The following is a 21104-nucleotide window of genomic DNA, read 5'->3' as shown; positions in this document are numbered from 1 at the left end:
CCTGCGTCTGCAACCGAGCTGGGCAGGGAGCAGGCTGGTGTCGTGGGGAGGGAAAAGGAGATCATGCCGGTGGGTTACGATGGCAGGAGAGGGTCCCGATCGCTGGGGATTTCCGATCATAAGAGTGGTGCAGAGGGTCCTCATGACCGGAGGAGCTGTTCTGATCACAGGGTGCTTTCACTTGCAGGGAGGCAGTTGTGAACACAGGGAGGGTGGGGTTCCAATTAGAGGGAGGGTCCCAATCACAGGGCCCCCGATTGCTGGCTTGCACCATCACGATCATGGGAGAGCAGGGTTTCTGATTGTGAGGATTTATGGTTGCGGGGCTGGGCAGACAGTAGTCCGGAGAAGATGTTGGCAGAGGGGAGGGGGTCCAATGGTGATCAGGCATGTCCAAAAATGGTGTGGGGACTTGGTGGGGTAAGATGGTCCAATGGTAGTGTGGGGAGCATGCAGATTGAAATAGGAGCTGGGGGGGTTTACTGGGTAGCTTGCAGGAGGAAGTGCACCTGCTCCTCCTGGGGCACAAGCAGTGCTGTAGAGACCTTCTGGACCTTCTCACCTCCTTTCACCAGTTGGGTTTTCCCAAGGCCTGGGAAATCCAGTCAGCATCAGTTAAAAATAGAATGACTTTTAAGGTGAATCCATGTAGCCTCATTATAATGTATAAATGGCCAACACACCTCCTCCAAGTGAATTGGTTACCATCCCTTCATCCCATCTCACTAAAATCAGAAGTTCCAGGCAGGTTTGGTTCCCTGCTCCAGATATTTTAATTTTAACCACTGACTCAACCCCAACCCATCTGTTCAGATTCAGACTTTTTCTATTGGATTAAAAGATTCTTGACAGTAGGTTAAACTGTTAAATTTCCCACTTCTCTAATATTTTAGGAATAATAATCAAATGTATTCAAAGAAAATAAGAAGCCATATATATGTATGTCAATGCCCCCAAGATATTTCTTCTGGGTTGCTCATAGCTGCACCTTGGAGATTAATCTTTCATTCCTGGAATATCCTGGACCATCTTGGAGGGGTGACAGCCCGGTGGACAAGGTGGTGACATATGAAAAGCAGACAGCAGAAAGGAAAGATGTGAGAGAAAGATTGGGAGACAATGTGAGAGTGAAGAATAAATTATTGTCAACCAGCTGTGGTTTGTTGTGTGAGCACAGTTCGTCACTTTTTTTGACCACAGTTGCTCTGGCGTCAGATGAACCTCATGTGCATGATTCATGACTGAAAGTGTCACACACCAAGGCTTTATCCAATGTTGACAATAACTGTCACCGGAGTAGAGCATTGGTGCAAAAAAAAACATTTCACCAATTTGCGTTAGGGGTATGGCATCCTGAAGGAAGCGCTCTTACCGTCCGATGTTTTCCTCAAGACACTCTGCATTGAATTTGTTGCTGTCATTTCCAGAAAGACTAGCGCTGTCCGAGAACAGTAAATGTCAAAGAAAGTGTTTGTCTGTACAGGTCTAACGATGACTGGGTGTGAGGTATACATAAACAGAAAATGCTAGAAAAACTCAGCAGGTCTAGCAGCATCTGTGGAGGGAGAAACAGAAGCCAGAATTTTGACCTTGATGGGCGGGCAGGCCCCACCGGTTTGGCAGCGGGCGGGCAGCTGAACTCCGCTGCCGAAACGGGGCCTGCTGCCATTTTGAGGGGGCGGGCCAATTAAGGCCCACCCAGCGGCCTGCCCGACAGGAAGCTCTATGCGCTTCCTGTGCAGGGGGGGTGGAGGGATTCCCCATCTGTCAAAGTGCGCTCTTTCACGCATGCGCACGAAAGAGCGCACTGCTCCCTGAGACTAAGTGCTGTCTCAGGGAGAGCACTGAATGTTTAAAAAAATTTTTAAATAGAGAAAGAAAAACATTATTAACATGTCCCCCTCATGTGACACTATCACACGAGACGGGACATGTTAATAAATATGAGTGAAACTTTAATAAACTTTAAAAACTGAGATGAAACCTCATCCCACCAGTGGGTGAGGTTTTATCTTTTTTCAGAAGCCCGCCGGGGCTCCTGGCCTGCCCACCAGCCTTAAGGTTGGAAGGGCAGGTCTTTCAGTGAGCTTAATGATCCTGTCAATGGCCTCAATTGGCCATTGACAGGTCAGCGGGCGAACAGCTGATTTCACTGTCCGCCCGCCTTCCTAAACATTTAAATGGACCGGGATGACGTCGGGGGTTCCTCCCAACGTCATCCCGCGTCATTTTCCCCTCGGCGAGCGGGCCCCGCCCCCAAATTGCCAACGGAAAATCTCTGGCCAGGGTTAACATTTCGGGTCCGTATGACCCTTCTTCAAAAACCACAACTGGATGTGAGGCATTGGTTGCTCAATTCTTAGTGCACTCAGCTCTGTGCAGGCTGCAAGGACTTTCATTGCTGTCACTTTGCCTGGACTGAAAAATATCAGCTAGATGGGATAGTGGTACAGTGGCAATATTACTAAACTAGTACTACAGAGGCCTGGATTAATATTCTGAGCTCAAATCTGAGTACAGCAGCAGGGGAATTTAGATTCAATTAGGTAAATCTGAAATAAAATTTAGTCTCATAATGATGATCACCATATTTACATAAAAAAACTATTTGGTTCATTAATGCCCTATAGGGAAAAAATTCTGCTATCTTGACTGGTCTGGCCTGCATGTGACTCCAGGTGCACAGCAATGTGGTTGACCCTTAACTGCCCTCTGAAATGGCCTCGCAAGCCACTCAGTTGTATCAAACCACTACAGAAAAGTTGTAAAGGAATAAAACCAGACGGACCACCTGGCATTGAACTAGGCATCAAAAACCACAATGGGACACTCTGCCCAGTTGATCCAGCACAGTTCTCCTCATTAACATCTGGGAACTTGTGCAAAAATTTAGAGAGCTGTCCCACAGACTACTGAAGCAACAGCATGGCATAGCCAAACTCACAGAATCATATCTTACAGATAATGTCCCTGACATCGCCATCACCATCCTTGTCCTGTCCCATTGACAGGTCAGACCCACCAGAGGTAGTGGCACAGTAGTCTTTAGTCAGAAGGGGAGCTGTAGGAGTCCAGGAGCTCTAGGAATCCACAACATTGATTCTGGACCCCCTGAAATCTAATGGCATCAGGTCAAACACAGACAATTAAATCTGTGGTTGATTACCACCTACCTCCCTCCTCAGCTGACGAATCAGTACTGCTCCATATTGAACACCACTTGGAAAAAGCACTGAGAGTGACAAGGGCGGACAATGTACTTTGGGTGGGAAACTTGAATGCCCATCACCAAGAGTGACTCAGCGGCATCACTATTGACTGAGTGGCTGAGTCCTGAAGGACACATCTCCAGTTTACTTGACCTTGCCCTCACCAATCTACCTGTCACAGATGCAACTGTCCATATCAGTATTGATAGAAGTGACCATCACACAATCTTGGAAATGAAGTCTAATTTTCACACTGAGAACGCCCTCCATCATGTTGTGTGGCGCTACCACAATGCAAAATAGGATAGATTCAGAATAGCTTTAGCAGCTCAAAACAGCATCCATGAGGCACTGTGGGACATCAGCAGCAGCAGGATTGTATTCAATCATAACCATTAACCTCATGGTCTGACATTTTCCTCATTCTACCATTATCATCAAGTCAGGGGATCAACCCTGGTTCAACGAGAAGTGTAGGAGTCCCCTTCTAAGTCAAACATCATCCTGACTTGAAACTATATCACCGCTCATTCCTTCATTGTCGTTTGGTCAAAATCCTGGAACTCCCTCCCTAACAGCACTGTGGGTGTACCCAAACCACAGGGATTGCAGCAGTTCAAGAAGGTAGCTCAACAGCACCTTCTCAAGGGCAATTAGGCATGGGTAACAAATGTTGGCCTTGCTAGCGTTGCCCATGTAAATGAATGAATGAAAAGAAAGATCGGCTAACGAACAGCTCTTCAGCCTTGAATCGCACAATAACAGTCTGTTTGTTTAAACCTCAGATGTAAGCTCTGGTTTAATCTTCCTGGCACGCTACAAAGAAAATGCATGAATGAGCAAGTTTCAAGATGCTTGTATACCTTTTGATGTTTAATTAGTCCAACAAGTTGCAGAGGATGCAGCTTTAGCTCCTGTTCATATCTGCTCAATACATAAGTCCAGATCCTGTGCTGTGGTTTCATCAACCAGCCCCTCTGCGTCATTAGCCTTCAATCAGCAAGTGCCTGGTATAGCAACAGCTTTGCATGCTACGCACATAATTCTTTCGTTTATGATGGTGTGATTGTATCAGTATACTTGTGCGAACTGAGGGAAGGAAATCAGATTCTGGGGAAACTAGCAGTTTCTTCAGCTGCAAAGGCCCTTAACTCCAGTATTCTCTCCATAAACCTCTCTGCTTCTTTACTTTTCCTTCCAACTATAAGGTGTTCCTTAAAACCTACCACTTCATCTGTCCTACTAACATCTCATGTGGCTCTTATGTTTTAAAGCGCTCATTTGAAGCACCTTGGATCATTTTGCTGTATTAAAGGCTTTGTATAAATGCCACTTGTTGTTGTACTACTAATGTGGTATTCTGCTGCTGTAGCCTCAATAGCCAGTGTTTTCTGACAGAATGCCTGATGGTAACTTCCAGAAATTAGAGCAATGGCCCCAGGAGAGTCTGTCACTATTCTCAGGGAACCCAGGAAACATGCTAATATTTCCAAGGGAGAGGGTGGGGATCGCTGACAGTAAGCCAATATTTGCATTGGGTGCCTGGGGTTCTCAAAATATTTTCAGGGGCTCTGTGAGATTGTGCCAATATGCGTATGGGGGGTCCATGGAAAATGACAGGGCTAAAAACTGGATTGTGCAATGATTTGGTACCACAGGCCACATTTCGCAATGTGCCCGTGCCAGCCCTGGTGAAGGTAGGCAGCATGTAAATTTCATGCTACTTTCTCATTCACATGATTCTGGCGTGCAGCCAAGCATGACTCATGCCACGGAAGGTTAGCACATGTTGCAGCCAGCCTCCTCCTGCTCTTAAAGGCTGTCTGTCCCTCTTAAAGGGAAGCTGCACTGGTAAACTGCAGGCTGCACACCACTGAAAATGAAACAGTCTTAGTGAAAGAATATAGAACAAAGGCCATGCATAGAGCTTAAGATTCTCAGGTCCTGCAATGGAGACACTAGTGGCAGAGGTGCACTCAAGGGGAGAGGCAATATTCCTGCGGGGAAATACATGCCAAGCCCTCAGAATGAAGTGGAAGCAGGATGCAATGGAGGTAAATGCCTGCAGCCTGGCCCTGAGGAACAGGCAGCAGTGTGGAAAGAAATTTAATAATTTCAGATATGTCTTCAAGGTCAGTGAATGCATCTTTACATCGCCTCACACACCCATCAAGCCACCAGCCTCACATGCTACTCCAGGCACCACATCCTCATCACTCCTACAGCAGCAATGGCTGGCACTCACATTCACATACTCCACCTCACCTTCACACACCTGACAATGCTGTCAGCCTCACACATACCTCTTTAATGCCTTCACATATCTCCAGCTATTCAGCTACGCAGACCTATCATCCAAACAAAGTATCACACAATCGTTGAGATTCTGCTTTTTCTCCTTTAGACACAGTGACTGGTAACCCCAGGGAGAATCCGAGGAGCATGGTGAGTGCAGTGGAGAGGGAGCGAGGGAGGCAGCTGAGGGAGACGACAGTATTTTGAACTGTGGTGCAGGTATACCCACAGTACTTAGAGGGAGGTAGTTCCAGGATTTTGGCCTAACGATAGTGAAGGAACGAAGAGTGATATAGTTTCAAGTCAGGATAATGTTTGACTTGGAAGAGGACTCCTACACTTCTCGTTGAACCAGGGTTGACCTCCTGACTTAATGATAATGGTAGAGTGAGGAATATGTCAGACCATGAGGTTACCGGTTATGATTGAATACAATTCTATTGCTGCTGATGGCTCACAGTGCCTCATGGATGCTGTTTTGAGCTGCTAAATCTATTCTGAATCTATCCTATTTTCCATGATGGTAGCGCCACACAGCATAGAGTCATAGAGTTTTACAACACGGAAAGAGGCCCTTCAGCCCATTGTGTCCACGCCGATCATCAAGTCCCTATCTACTCTAATCCCATTTTCCAGCACTTAACCTGTGGCCTTGTATGCTATGGCATTTCAAGTGTTCATCGAGCTACTTCTTAAGTGTTGCGAGGGTTCCCACCTCTACCATCCTTTCAGGCAGTGAGTTCCAGACACCCCCACCCACTTTTTTTTTCCTCAAATCCCCTCTAAACCTCCTGCCCCTTACCTTAATTCTATACCTGCTGGTTATTGACCCCTCCACTAAGGGGAAAAGTTTCTTCCTATCTACCCTATCTATGCCCCTCATAATTTTGTATACATCTATCAGGCCCCCTCCCCTCAGCCTTCTCAGCTCTAAAGAAAACAACCCCAGTCTATCTAGTCTCTCTTCATAGCTGAAACACTCCAGCCCAGGCAACATCCTGGTGAATCTCCTCTGCACCCTCTGCAATGCATTCACATCCTTCCTATAGTGTGGTGACCAGAACTGCACACAGTACTCCAGATGTGGACTAACACTTTATACAGCTCCATTATAACCTTCCTGATCTTGTATTCAATGCGACTAATAAAGGCAAGCATCCCATATGCCTTCTTAACCACCTTATCTACCTGCCCTGCTGCCTTCAAGGATCTATGGACTTGCACACCAAGGTCCCTCTGATCCTCTGTACTTCCTAGGGGCCTACCATTCATCGTGTACTCCCTTGCCTTTTTGTCCTCCCAAAATGCATCATCTCACACTTTTCAAGATTAAATTCCATTTGCCACTGTTCTGCCCATCGGACCAGCCCGTCTATATCGTCCTCTAGTCTAAGGCTTTACTACAACATGATGGAGTGTGTTCTCAGTGGGAAAGTTAGACTTCATTTCCAGGATTGTGTGATGGTCAATCAGCATTAGTGAGGCCATTGAGGATCACGGTCAGGTATGGAGGTCCTGCTATATGCACTATCTCAACTTTATCCCCATCCTCATCTTGAGCTCTGGCTGGAAGAGAAAGCTTCAGATGATGTGACCTTGGACCTCCTGCTTTCCTCCCCAGCCCCTCCTTTAACCCAGCCTTCCACTTTTTCTTTTATGTTTTCAAGTACCCAAGAACCCCCGCCTGACCAACCACAGCATACCCTGGACAAGGAGAGAGAAAAAAAACCACCAGTGATGAATCAACACCATCACTTTACCTGACAGCAAGCAATTAGGAGGGTAATTGAAAATAAAAGTAGGGAGGTTATGCTTCAGTTGTACAGGACACTGGTGACACCATATCTGAAGTACTGTGTACAGCATTAGTCTCCTTATTTAAGGAAGGACATAAGTGTGTTAGAAGCAGTTCAAAAAAGGTTTACTAGATTAATAGCAAGAATGGGCGAGTTGTCTTACGAGGAAAGGTTGGACAGGCTAGGCTTGTATCCACTGGAGTAAGAGATGAGTTGATTAAAACTATTAATATCCTGAGGGGTTTTGACAGGGTGTATGTGGAAAGGATGTTTCCTCTTGTGGGAGAATCTAGAACTAGGGGTCACAGTTTAAAAATGAGGGGTCGCCCATTTAAGACAGAGATGAGGGGAATTTTTTTTCTCAGAGGGTTGTGAGTCTTTGGAATTTCCTTCCTCAAAAAGTAGTGGAAGCAGAGTCTTTGAATATTTTTAAGGCAGAGCTAGGTAGATTCTTGATAAGCATGGGGGTGAAAGGTTATTGGGGGTAGGCAGGAATGTGGCGTTGAGGTTACAATCAGATCATCCATGGCAGAGCAGGCCCAATGGGCCAAATGGCCTACTCCTGCTCCAAATTTGTATGTTTGTATGACATTCTTAGCCACAAGCTTGGATAATGACACTGTGCAGTGTACAGTTGGGATCAATATGTGGTGAGCCACCAGGTATGTGTAACTCCATGGGTCTTGTTGTCAGGTCGCTGTATTTGCATGGTGGGATGGTGGAGGTATCAGGGTAGGCATCTTTAGTCACGTATGGATGGGATAATCTTTGTCTTTGAACAGCCAGCTACTAGTTTCTCTAGGAGGGTTGAAGACAGTGGGTAGGGCTGACTGATACAGGGTGAATTCCTTGTGTCTGCTGATATACTGGGTATTCACCAAAATGATGATCTTGGCAGTGTTGCACTAACTGCATTTTTATGTAATGGAGGCACTTGCGGTTCCTAAACCTCTCCCTGTTGACATGGTGGGCCTGTAGGGTCATGTTGATGGTGTCCTATGCCATTGGGAATCTCACTATCCTGGCAAAGTCATATTCTCATTCATCCTGCCTGGTTCTCCTCAGTGGAAAGACAATAAGCTGCCCCCATCTGGAAAGATGACCTCTGTGACCTCCCAGATGCTGCAATGGATAGTACAACTGGCTAATATTTCCAATGCTCCTCACTCCTGCCTGGAGGTGAAATGATGACCTTTACAGCCTCTGGCAGGACCTTCCTCACTCTGCTATGATGCTCCAGGTCAAGTTGCAGAATGTGGCACAATTCAATGACCACCTCCATGAGTGCCCTTCTCGAGATAGTTGCTCAGGATGGTGTCCTTGGCCCAACCATCTTCAGCTGCTTCATCAATGATCTTCCATCATAAGGTCAGAAGTGGGGATGTTCGCTGATGATTGCACAATGTTCAGCACCGTTCATGACTCCTCAGATACTGAAGCAGTCCATATCCAACTGCAGCTAGACCTGGACAATATTCAGGCTTGGGCTGACAAGACGCAAGTAACATTCGCGCCACACAAGTGGCAGGCAATGACCATCTCCAACAAGAGAGAATCTAACCATCGCTCCTTGACAAACAAGGCATTACCATCACTTAATCCCCCACTATCAACATTCTGGGGGTTACCATGGACCAGAAACTGAACTGGACTAGCCATATAAATACTGTGGCTACAAGAACAGGTCAGAGGCTAGGAATCCTGCAACAAGTAACTCACCTCCTGACTCCTCAAAGCCTGTCCACCATCTACAAGGCACAAGTCAGGCATGCAATTGAATACAATCCACTTGCCTGGATGAGTGCAGCTCCAACAACACTCAAGAAACTTGACACCATCCAAGACAAAGCAGCCCACTTTATTGGCAGCCCTTCCACAAACTTTCACTCCCACCACCACCAACAAACAGTGGCAGCAGTGGGTACCATCCACAAGATACACTGCAGAACCTCACCAAGGCTCCTTAGACAGCACCTTCCAAACCCATGGTTGTTAACATCTGGAAGGACAAGAGCAGCAGATAGATGGGAACACCATCACCTGGAAGTTCCCCTCCAAGTCACTCACCATCCTGACTTTGAAATATATTGCCGTTCCTTCACTGTGGTGGGTCAAAATCCTGGAACTCGCTCCCTGACAGCACTGTGGATGTAGTTACACCACATACAGCGGTTCAAGAAGGCACCTCACCACCATCTTCTCAAGGGCAGTTAGGGATGGGCAACAAATACTGGCCTAGCCAGTGAAGCCCACATCCCGTGAATGAATAAACAAGATAGTGTGGTACGCGGACCACGCCGGGAGTGGCTGGCAGTGCAATACAGACCCTCAGGAGGATGTTCCAGTGGTGCTACTGATCTGAATTTCACACCTGTAATATTTGCAGCAAGTTACTGGGAGTGTGCCAATATTTGCAGGGAGTCCAAGGGAGTTGCCAATATTTACATGGGGTCTTTGAAGCATGTCAATATTTATAGGGGGAACCTGGTAGAGATCAATATTTGCAGGGGATCTCCAGAACTTGCAAATATTTACAGGGGATTTTTGCAACTATGGCAACTTTTGCCAGTGTTTTCCCCCATAGAGCATTTTAAAATGATTCATTGCTGGAGGTTCAATGAAGCTGCAAATGTTAAGCTGAAATGCTTGGTTGCCAAAAAAAAAATCATTTCTACCTTCCTTTGGCAACCATTGAGCATTGATCATGTGAAGTGATGGTTGACTGGGTGAAACTTGTCTGCATTTCAGATTAACCATTAATTGCAGTATGTGGTAACAGACATAAAGGTCAGTGACAAGATTGAATGAGGCAAGTTCCTCAAAGTCCCATAGCTTTCACATGAACCATCAAATACGCAATGGGCACCAATTTACCAAGAATTCTGAATTTGTTTATATTTCCATTGTCCTCACACGAGCACAATAGTGTAAACTAAACCCTTACTGACCATGTTAGAATAGAGGAGATTAACGGGAGGTAGAGATAGATTTAATGGAGGTATCCAAAATTATGAAGGGTTTCAAGGGAGTAGATAGAGAGAAATTGTTTCCGTTAGCAGGATATTCAGTAATGACAGGACACAGACTTAAGAAGATAATTAGCAAAAGAACTAGAGGCGAGATGCAAAGATATTCTAATCTGGAATACACTGCCTGAAATGGTGGTGGATCAAGATTCAACAGTAACATCCAACAGGGAATTGGATAAATTCTGATGGTGAAAAAAATTACAGAGCAACGGGAAAAGAGCAGGGCAGTGGGACTAATTTGAAAGCTCTTTCAAAGAGCTGGTAAAGACACAATGGGTTTCTCCCGTGTTGTAATATTTCCTCTGCTGTCCTTTCATTCGTATATCAATTCGTACTTAGCAAGAGGGATGGGAGTCCTGGGAAATGGAAACCATTTCACTCCAGTCAGTCAGTTAATATTAGCTACAGCACAGCAGATCTCCCTTTACTCTGCCCAGGCAATGTGAGGGCCCCGCTCCATACTGCTCTAATGTGGCATTTTTCCCCTACACCAACCATCCTTGGGGCCTGAACAGCTTACAAATGAGCAGTTTTGTGTTGTCAGTTTACGCCCACTCACTTTCGCATTAACACTGCCTGACCTTGGGTCACAAAAGACCCATAGAACCTGCAGACAGAGAAAATTCAATTTAGGTTGCTTTTTAATTGAGCAATCAGTGTCTAACCCAGTGTCCCAACTCAAACCCTTCTGCTATTATAATGGAAATATTGACCCATTAATTTTAAATGGGATAACAATCTAAAATAATTGAGGAAATCTGTAAATGTAAGTTGAACATTTGTATAGTGGCAACTCTGACAATAATTTTGACCCTGTGTTTCTAATGTTTAGCTCAGAACCTTGAGTAGACATGGGTTGCATGTTCCTCTCTTTGCTAATGGTTTAGAATTTCCAGGCTTAATAATCATGACCACTTTTCCCCCAATTTCAGTGAAATCAGGAAAATATACTCTCAATAAGGTTAATTTTAGTTTTTAGCAGTGGCAGTGGTGACAGTGAGTTGGTGACCATTTATGTTCCTGTCCACTGATGGAAATGAAGAGGGGTGGGCTGTTTAACTGAGTAAAACCCAATGTCCTGGCCTATATTTATCCTACAACTAACGTAAAAAAAAAGATTATCTGCTCATTAAAATGTTTCTGTTTGTGGAACCTTGCTGCGTGCAAATTGACTGCTATGTTCTTAAAAAACAAGTGACTACACTTCAAAAAGTATTTCATTGGCCGTAAAGTTCTTTGAAACATTTCACTGAGGTCATGCAAGATAAATTCAAGTCTGTTTTTAACTGATAACTCACACCTTATCTGCCAGGAATCTGCCAATTAAAGTTGCACAGATCATGCACCTTTCCAAGATCGTCTTTGCAATGCAATCCATTTTTCTGCAGCTGAAAGAACTTTTGAATTTGCTTACAAATAATGATCGAGGATCCAACACATGGTAAGAGAGAAGAGTGATATATCGCTTCAACCTTTGCTTGACTTCCACCTCCATTATGACCTAAGTTGAGTGTTTTGTCAAATGCAAAAAAAAGTGTGCATGTGATAATGGGATTGTCGATCAACAAATCATGTGGGTGTAGATAGTTATAACGTACTCCAACAAGCCATTCTCTGTGGGTTAACCTCAAATATCTTAATAAGTATATATTTTTAAAATTGACACACTGTGCCGGTTTAAACTGTGACATACAAAATGGACGTCTGTAACACACCAATTTAAACTTCACAAACGCACGTGCACGCACACACACACACACATACATACAATGAGTTCAAACTGTGGCAAACACACAGATACACACAGACACACACAATGAGTGTCAGTAACATTGCACCTGGTTCAAACTGTTGCAAGCACACAGATACACATGCACACACATACACACACTGGGCATCGGTAAAACTACACCAGTTTAAACTGTGACAGATCATGGAATCATAGAAACAGAATGAATACAGCACAGAAGGAGGCCATTTGGCTCATTGATCCCATGACAGCCCTCTGCAAGGGCAAGTTAGCTAGTTCCATACACCGTGATCAACAAGCTCAATTGAAAAATGTGACTTTTGAAATAGAAGCAGGAGCTAAAATATACCTTTCACAATGGATTCTTCTGTCGCTCTTCCTCTACACAACACCACTTTACAGGGTCACCTGCGGAACGCAAGACAGTGTTAGGCTACTGACAGTTGTTATAATCCTTTTTAAATTCATTCACGGGATGTGGGCTTCGCTGGCTGGGCTAACATTTATTGCCCATCCCTAATTGCCCTCGAGAAGGTGGTGGTGAGATGCCTTCCTGAACTGCTGCAGTGTAGGTAAATCCACAGTGCTGTTAGGGAGTGAGTTCCAGGATTTTGACTCAACGACAGCGAAGGATCAGCGATATATCTCCAAGTCAGGATGGTGAGTGACTTGGAGGGGAAATTCCAGATGGTGGTGTTCCCATCTGCCTGCTGCCCTTGCCCTTCTAGATGGTAGTGGTCGTGGGTTTGGAAGGTGCTGTCTAAGGAGCCTTGGTGAATTCCTGCAATGCATCTTATAGGTGGTACACACTGCTGCTACTGTGCGTCAGTGGTGGAGGAAGTGAATGTTTGTGGATGTGGTGCCAATCAGGTGGGCTGCTTTGGCCTGGGCAGTTTCAAACTTCTTGAGTGTTGTGGGAGCCGCACTCATCCAGGCAAGTCGGGAGTATTCCATCATACTTCTGACTTGTGCCTTAAAGATGGTGGACAGGCTTTGGGGAATCAGGAGGTGAGTTACTCATCGCACGATTCCTAGCCTCTGACCTGCTCTTGTAGCCATAGTATTTATATGGCTAATCCAGTTCAGTTTCTGGTCATTGGTAACCTCCAGGATGTTAATAATGGGGGATTCAATGATGTCATTGACCATCAAGGGGCGATGGTTAGATTCTCTCTTGTTGGAGATGGTCATTGCCTGACACTTGTGTGGCACGAATATTAGTTGCCACTTGTCAGCCCAAACCTGGATGTTGTCCAGCTCTTGCTGCATTTGGACATAGACTGCTTCAGTATCTGAGAAGTCGCAAGTGGTGCTGAACATTGTGCAATCATCAGCGAACATCGCAATTCTGATCTTATGATAGAAGAAATGTCATTGATGAAGCAACTGAAGGTGGTTGGGCTGAGGACACTACCTTGAGGAGCTCCTGCAGTGCTGACCTGGAGCTGAGATTACTGACCTCCAACAACCACAACCATCTTCCTTTGTGCTAGCTTTCTGAATAATGTTCAACCCTAACCACATAAGGTGCTATTGAATAGTTGCAATAGCTAACTTTTTGGTAACTTCTGAAATGGGAGATTGAAATAGCTGAGCATTGTCAGTGACCATCTGACTATGTGTACCTGTATATTGGATAAGAACAATGAGAACAGCGAACAGTATGCCTTGGCTCTGACAACCTCCCTCAGCACACTCTGCAGAGGCTGTTTAGACTTACAAAGAGAGACAGCGGCTGGGGCTGTATTCTAGATGACTGCTGGTATTTGTAAAAGTGACCAAATCTTTGAGAGAGAGAGAGAGACAGAGGAGCTGAACTTGGAGACAGTCAGCGAAGAGAAATCACCACCCTCCCTCTCTCTTTACCCAGGCAAAAATAAGCTGCTAGCCTTGACACTTGAGCAATGCTGTGGGCATTTGTCAGATGCAGAAATGATCAATTACAGACTGATGTGTTTCTTTATCATCTAATTTTGTTGTTGATACTCAATGGACAAAGAGTCACTGTGCCAGTCAATGCCCATTCAGCATTCTCAGCACACAAGCTAAAAGTTTTAAAACAGCAATCACTCGTGAACATGCAAAAACACGGGGGAGAATCTTTTCTGGATGTGTGGGTGTGCACCCAACCCACTCGAGTGTGAAATAGCGTGTGATGAAGTCAGGCGAGCGTCCCGACGCCATTGCGCACTCGCATGATATTTCCATTGGCGGGAGCACGTTAAACTCAGAAGTGCGCCCGCTGACAATTAAGAGGGCAATTAAACCCATTAAGAGTGCAATTAACAGAGATTTTTCGTTGTCTATCCAATGTTACATCTGGCAGGCAGACATATTGGCCAGGCGGTCTTTGCATTTTTCAGAAAACTTCAGCCAAGGGTGAGATGACGTTTCTGTTTTTAAATAAAAAACTAAAAATGTATGGACAGAATTTTCACCTTAGACATGTTCAGGTGACTGATTCTGATGCATGGGCATTTCTTTCTGGATTTTAAACTATTTTTTTATTGCATTCAAATTCTTCAGCTCCCTGAGGCAGCCCCATGCCTTTCAGGGAGCTTTCATTCCGCACTCCCCAGCGCCCGTGCTGACTTCAGCGCTCGCCCTCCTCCTGCCCCCAACCCAGGCAGCGCTGAGCCTTTCAGCACACACACTTCACGCTGGCTGGCTAGAAATCGTGGGCGGGGCCGATCGCGGTCGGGAGTCCATTCCCTGGCCGCTCCCCGGCCTGCTGATCCTGGGCATCTGCCAAACTAAAAATCCTGCCCATGTGCTGTTGTCAGTTTCACCCACAAACAGCATCTTTACAAAGCAGGTAGGTACGATTTGCATGCAAAATATAAGAAGGTGCCCACACAGTCAGAACAAGAACATACAGTGTTTAGCTGCTATCCACCAATGCTAAAAGATCTTTTAAACTCCCTATTAACCTATATATGGACTATGTACATTACTAACCTGTTTGCCTGTTTAGTCATTTTACAACTATCACTCCTTTTTAGCCTAGATTTATCTAATTAGCATTTTGCACAATGCAAACCCCTTTGTGATCCTTACATCATTTGAACATTGCATAACATTTAACCACTGCTGGTGGTTAAGAGCTGTATTCTGAATCATAAACTTTTACGTGCATCATGTTTGAGGCAAATAGGTAAAATGGGGGTTGTTTCAGTGCTATTTATTTGCAAACAACTTTCAAGAGCTGGGGGCTAAACTGAGAACAATCAGAAAACAGTGAATATCAGTAGCTGAAAGAGAAAAAACTGGTTAGTGCTCCGGCCATGGGTCCTTCCATCAGAACATACAGTTTAAAGCATTTTCAGTTTGAATAATCAATACTACAACAACTTGCATTTATGTAGGAAATTCTTCTAAAGCTACTGCACAGGCATGTAATCTGATGCAAAATCGACACTGAGTCAAAGAAGTTGACATTGGGATTGGAGAGACCAGAAGCTTGGTCAAAGAGGTGGGCTTTAAGGAGGTCAGGAAGGAGGACAGAGAGGTGCAATAGCAGAGCAGTTTGGCGAGAATCTTCCAAAGCTTGGGTCCTTGACAGCCACAGGCATGGTTGTCAATGGTGGGGGGGCTGGGAGAGGGGGGAACAGAGGCTAGAATTGGTGGAGAGGCTAGAATTGGTGGAGTGCAGGGCTCTCTAAAGGATGTAAAGTTAACATGTACACAATTAAAATGGATCTGTAAAACTTGTTCAGCATAAGAACTCTGAGGAAAGATAAACTACATTTCCAGTAATGTACCATAGAATCAGAGGCTGTTGTTACACTTTAGTTAGGTACCAGAATGGCTAGTTCCCAACACATGTATCTCACACAGCCAGTGGCAAAGCAAACTGACTTGGATTGTCTTAAGGCCAGCAGGCAGGGTGACCCAATGTCACCAGTCTTCCAAACAGCTGGCTTTTGCCAATCCAGGTGAGTGGCTTGAGGCTGAGTGACCATCAAGAACTTTGGTGGTTTTCTTAAATACAAGAGTTAGAATTAGGATTGAAACCAAATTAATAGCTGAGAACCAACAGGTGATTTAAAGCAACTGAAACATGTGATGCTTCAGCATGTGACCAGTTAGATGTACATTTCATCAAGGCAAAAGTCAGGCTGGTGTGAAGCAGAGATTTTTCCCTTCCAATAATGCAGGGTCTGGAAAGCACGTTAACACAGATCATACAAGCAACTACGGGTTGAATTTTACCAGCTGAGTGGGGACCCTGATGTTGGGGTGAAAAGCTGGTCCCAAGTCCAGCCTTGCCGGCAGCAGGACCCGCTCAGCAATTTTACCATAGGCAATTTTACCTAATTGGCTGACTGTGGGCTTGCCATCCTATCAGAGACGGCATGTGGGCTCCTGATGCTATCAACCTAATTACAGGGCCAGCACCTGTGAAGCCATAGCATTACTGGGGTGGGGGAGGAGGGGGGTGGTGGAGGCTGCCACTAAGGAATGCAGGTCACTCCAGATCACAGATAGGCTAAGTGAACAAAGAATGTAAAAATTCACAGGGCCAAGGGTTGGAGGGGAAACCCCTGCAGAGAGGCCGCTGGGGCTGCGGGTGCTGCCTTCCCTGCTTGCGACCCCTTCTTTGGTCCATAAGGCCTTGCCCCCATGTTGCCACTGGTAGGCCGCCTCAGTTTAACCGACAGCCTTCCCATGTGGCAGGAGATCAGCCTGTTTGTGGCAAAATGCTGGCAACAACATAAAATGGCCCTATTGGGCCTTTGTATATGTAAATTGACTGCCCCCTCCTTAAGCTGGGCAGCCTGTACGCTTCCTGTTCTGCCGTTGATAAAATACCCCGATGGCAGGACCACGTTGGGAAGCTGATCCGACCTGTGATTTTATTGGTTGACCCACCGCCCAGTCTGCCTCCCAGGAGCTGGTAAAATTCAGCCCTATATTTTTGGTGGTTTCCTCTTATAAGGATTCTGAAGAATTGGCAAAGAAGTTGCCATGAACGAAAGCTGTTTTGAAAGACCATAAGACATAGGAGCAGAAATTAGGCCAATCGGCCCATCGAGTCTGCTCCACCATTCAATCATGGCTGGTAGGTTTCTCAACCCATTCTCCCTCCTTCTCCCCGTAACCTTTGATCCCCTTACCAATCAAGAACATATCTATCTCTGTCTTAAATACACTCAATGACCTGGCCTCCACAGCCTTCTGTGGCAATGAATTCCATAGATTCATCACTCTCTGGCTAAAGAAGTTTCTCCTCATCTCTGTTCTAAAAGGTCTTCCCTTTACTCTGAGGCTGTGCCCTCGGGTCCTAGTCTCTCCTACTTATGGAAACATCTTCCCCATGTCCACTCTAGACAGGCCTTTCAGTATTCTGTAAGTTTCAATCAGATCCCCCCTCATCCTTCTAAACTCCATCAAGTATAGACCCAGAGTCCTCAAACGTTCCTCATATGTTAAGCCTTTCATTCCTGGGATCATTCTCGTGAACCTCCTCTGGACCCTTTCCAGGGCCAATACATCCTTCCTGAGATACGGGGCCAAAAATTGCTCACAATATTCTAAATGTGGTCTGACCAGAACCTTATAAAGCCTCAGCAGCACATCTCTGTTTTTATATTCTAGTCATCTCAAAATAAATGCCGACACAGCATTTGCCTTCCTAATTACCGACTCAACCTGCAAGTTAACCTTAAGAGAATCCTGGACTAGGACTCCCAAGTCCCTTTGCACTCCAGATTTCTAAATTCTCTCCCCATTTAGAAAATAGTCTATGCCCCTATTCTTCCTACCAAAGTGCATGACCTCACACGTCCCCACATTGTATTCCATCTGCCACTTCTTTGCTCATTCTCCTAACCTGTCCAAATCCTTCTGCAGCCTCCCCATCCTCAATACTCCCTGTCCCTCCACCTATCTTTGTATCATCTGCAAACTTAGCCAGGATGCCCTCAGTTCCTTCAGCTAGATCATTAATGTATAAAGTGAAAAGTTGTGGTCCCAACACTGACCCCTGTGGAACTCCACTAGTCACCGGCCGTCATCCTGAGAAGGACCCCCTTATCCCCACTCTCTGCCTCCTGCCAGACAGCCAATCTTCTATCCATGCTAATACCTTGCCTCTAACACCATGGGCCCTTATCTTACTGAGCAGCCTCCTGTTCAGCACCTTGTCAAAGGCCTTCTGGAAGTCCAAGTAGATAACATCCATTAGCTCTCCTTTGTCTAACCTACTCGTTACCTCCTCAAAGAATCCTAACAGATTTGTCAGGCATGACCTCCCCTTGATGAAACCATGCTGACTTTGCCCGATTTTACCATGCATTTCCAAGTATTCTGAAATCTTATCCTTAATAATGGACTCTAAAATCTTACCAATGACTGACATCAGACTAATCGGCCTGTAATTTCCTGTATTTTGCCTCACTCCCTTCTTAAACAGGGGTGTTACATTAGCAATTTTCCAATCCTCTGGGACCCTCCCTGACTCCAGCGATTCCTGAAAGATCACCACTAACGCCTCCGCTATCTCTTCAGCTATCTCCTTCAGAACTCTGGGGTGTAATCCATCTGGTCCAGGTGATTTATCCACCTTCAGACCTTTCAGTTTTCTTAGCAACTTCTCCTTGGTAATGGCCACCATACTCACCTCTGCCCCCCGACTCTCTTGAACTTTAGGGATGTCACTCGTGTCTTCCACTGTGAAGACTGACGTAAAGTACCTATTCAGTTCCTCCGCCATTTCTTTGTTCCCCACTACTACTTCTCCAGCGTCATTTTCCAGAGGCCCACTTTCGCCTCTCTCTTACCCTTTATATATCTAAAAAAACTCTTGCAATCTTCTTTTATATTACTGACTAGTTTACCCTCATATTTAATCTTCTCCCTCCTTATTTCTTTTTTAGTTGTCCTCTGTTGGTCTTTGTAGGCTTCCCAATCCCCTGGTTTCCCACTGCTCTTCACCGCATTGTATGCTTTCTCTTTAGCTTTTACGCTGTCCCTGACTTCCCTTGTCAGCCATGGTTGCCTCGTCCTCCCTTTAGTATGCTTCTTCTTCCTAGGGATGAATTTTTGCTGTGTCTCCCGAATTACTCCCAGAAACTCCTGCCATTGCTGTTCCACTGTCTTTCCTGCTAGGCTCATCTCCTAGTCAATTCTGGCCAGCTCCTCCCTCATGCCTCTGTAGTTGCTTTTATTCAACTGTAATACCGTTACATCTGATTCCAGCTTTTTCCTCTCAAATTGCAAGGTAAATTCTGTCATATTATGGTCACTTCCTCCTAAGGGTTCCTTCACCTTAAGCCCCCTTATCAAATCTGCCTCATTACACATCACTAAATCTAGAATTGCCTGTTCCCTAGTGGGCTCCACTACAAGCTGCTCCAAAAAGCCATCTCATAGACATTCCACAAATTCCTTTTCTTGGGATCCACTACCAACCTGATTTTCCCAGTCTACCTGCATTTTGAAATCCCCCATGATCACTGTAACCTTGCCTTTCTTACATGCCTTTTCTATCTCCTGGTGTATCTTGTACCCCACATCCTGACTACTGTTCGGAGGCCTGTACATAACTCCCATTATGGTTTTTTTTACCTTTGCAGTTCTTCAAGTCTACCCACACAGCTTCTACATCATCTGACCCTACATAATTTCTTGCTATTGATTTAATTTAATTTCTTACTAACAAAGCAACCGCACCTCCTCTGCCAACCTGCCTATCTTTTCGATAGGATGCATATCCTTGGATATTTAGCTCCCAGTCCTGATCCCCTTGCAGCCATGTCTCCGTAATGCCCACCACATCATACCTGCCAATTTCCATCTGTGCCACAAGCTCATTTACCTTATTTCGTATACTGTGTGCATTCAGATACAACACCTTCAGTCCTGTGTTTCCCGTCCCCTTTCTCATTGTCATCCCTTTATCTGATGTGCTTGAAGTTAGATTCCTAGCCCTTTCCAAACACTCTGTCGTAATTAAATTATTAAATTTAATTAAAGGTAGGGATTGTCTAGGCAAACATGAGGAAATACCGTAATTCATCACTTTGAGAAAATGCAAATAAATCCGACTAATATTTGGCACCAACACAGTTACTTTCAGCTAAATGTACATGTGACTCATAATCTCACCTATTAACTTATAGCCTAACGCTCAGAGATCCCAATGCAAGATGAGGCGCCTGCAGCTGTCATTGCGCCATTCAAGCAAGGCTGCTGATGCAGATTCCAATTAGATAAAAATGTTGGCATCTGATAGTGAACCTTACTTTGAAACTCTAAGAGTAAAGCTCAGCAAAATTTTCCTACACAGGTCAGACTTGTTCATAAGCACAGGATGCTCATAGATTGCAAACTGGCCTTTCTGCATCCAGTCCCTAGTTACTAAAAGTTTTTCTCGTGGAATGACCACACAATTCTTCTTAATTTTTACACTATGCATGAAGTGGATTATAATTTGTATTTGAATGAATCTCTACCACAAACTAGCTCAGCTCCTTCATATTAAAATGGAACAAATTTTCTTTATCAAGATTCTTGTGAAATTTATATTGCTTGTAGTTTTAATGGACTCCTTTTTCCCTTGACTCATACAGGATGCTCGATCTCCATCTCACTCAGTGCTATGGCCCCTTGTCCAACCCCATCTTTATGAAGATATTTGTGGTATTATTCTTATGCTATTTTGGTAATATTTCTGGTACTATTTCTGATGCTTACACTGATGACCTTTCTGATGCTATTTCTGAATCTATTCACTATTTTCCCAGAATGAGAGTATATTTTTTTCCCAATTTTTCTAATTCTAACTATTTCTGCATTCTACGCTTTTAATTTAGGGAACTGCACAACCATCTTACACACAGCATGAGCTATGAGAGAAGGTTAGGGAAGCTGTGTTTTTAACCTTCAAAGACACTAAGTGAGGAGGAATCGTGCAGAAATGTGTAAGATGTGAACCAATACACTGAAGCATTACTTCAACATGAACCATGACAGCAGAATGAGGCACCACAGTGTGTAAAAACCAAAGATAGAGCATGATGAG

At 44.9% G+C, this 21104-nt stretch overlaps 1 protein-coding gene across 12 annotated transcripts in view; it reads right to left on the bottom strand.

The window, feature by feature from the left end:
• LOC121282628 (probable G-protein coupled receptor 174) overlaps positions 1–21104 on the bottom strand; it is a 52255-nt gene that overhangs the window by 13492 nt on the left and 17659 nt on the right. For 6 of the 12 annotated variants that reach the window (XM_041196430.1, XM_041196429.1, XM_041196425.1 and 3 more), the window contains one exon: positions 12429–12487. The exons of 4 other annotated variants lie outside the window; for them this stretch is intronic. The gene's annotated coding sequence lies outside the window, so the exon portion shown is untranslated. Of the gene's footprint in view, positions 1–4072; positions 4094–12428; positions 12488–19898; positions 19916–21104 lie in introns of those variants that run through there. 2 more of the 12 variants (XM_041196433.1, XM_041196437.1) reach the window with 2 other exon arrangements.

The sequence above is a fragment of the Carcharodon carcharias genome, chromosome 9 (genome assembly GCF_017639515.1).
Source record: "Carcharodon carcharias isolate sCarCar2 chromosome 9, sCarCar2.pri, whole genome shotgun sequence".
Classification (NCBI taxonomy): Eukaryota; Metazoa; Chordata; class Chondrichthyes; order Lamniformes; family Lamnidae; genus Carcharodon; species Carcharodon carcharias.
The sequence above is the reverse complement of the archived record's forward strand: the minus strand, read 5'-3'. Positions and strand labels throughout refer to the sequence as shown.